Below are 1113 nucleotides of genomic sequence, written 5' to 3'. Positions count from 1 at the left end.
AATATTGCCTCTCCCTATTCCTTATGCCAAAATACATCACCTCACACTTGTCACTATTAAATTCCATCTGCCACCTGTCTGCCCATTCTGCTAGCCTATCACTGTCCTGTTGCAGGCAGTTCATATCGTCCTCACTGTTTGCCACTCCTCCAAGTCTGGTGTCATCGGCATATTTTGAGATTCTACTCTGTATTGCAAGATCCAAGTCACTTACCTTTAGCAAAAAAAGCAGTGGTTCTAGCACTGACCCTTGGGGAACACCACTGTCGACTATCCTCCAGTCTGACCAAGAACCATTTAATAAGACTCGCTGTTTTCTCTCCTTGAACCAATTTTCTATCCAATTGGACACTGACCCTCCTATACCACGAACCTCAATTTTGTTAACCGCCCTTTTATGTGGTACCTTGTCAAACGCTTCCTTAAAATCCATATAAACAACATCCACTGCATTCCCTTCATCAAGCTGCTCTGTTAGTTCATCAAAAAATGCAGTTAGATTAGTCAAGCATGAACTCCCATTTATAAATCCATGCTCACTCTCCTTAATTAACTCGAACCTCTCCAAGTGACTGTTGATTTTTTTACCCTGATTATTCTTTCTAAAACCTTACCCACCGCTGCTGTTAATCTAACTGGCCTGTAGTTACCCAAACTGTCCTTACACCCTTTCTTGAATAAGGGCGTCGCATTTGCCACTGTTTACTCCTGGCACCTCCCCCGTATCCAGGGAAGATTGGAAGATTATGGCAAACTCTTCCATTATCTGCATCCGCATTTCCTTTCGCAACCTGGGATGTGAGCCATCCAGTCCAGGTGATTTATCTACCCTAAGCACAGCCAGCCTTTTTAGTACCTCCCACTCTCAATTTGTACCCTCTCCATTGCCTCTACTCTCTTCACTTCGACTGATATTTTGTCAAATTCCACTTCCTTAGTGATCACTGATACAAAGTACTCATTAAGTAGATTAACATTGCCCTGCACCTCGAAGCATACATTATCCTCTTTGTCCCTAATCGGCCCGACTCAACCTCTTACTACCCACTTATCATTTACATGCTGTTCGAAGATTTTTGGGTTTCCTTTCATATTGTCTGCCAGTCTATTCTC

Source organism: Heterodontus francisci, unplaced genomic scaffold (assembly GCF_036365525.1).
Source record: "Heterodontus francisci isolate sHetFra1 unplaced genomic scaffold, sHetFra1.hap1 HAP1_SCAFFOLD_43, whole genome shotgun sequence".
NCBI lineage: Eukaryota > Metazoa > Chordata > Chondrichthyes > Heterodontiformes > Heterodontidae > Heterodontus > Heterodontus francisci.
This window is presented reverse-complemented; position numbering follows the sequence as displayed.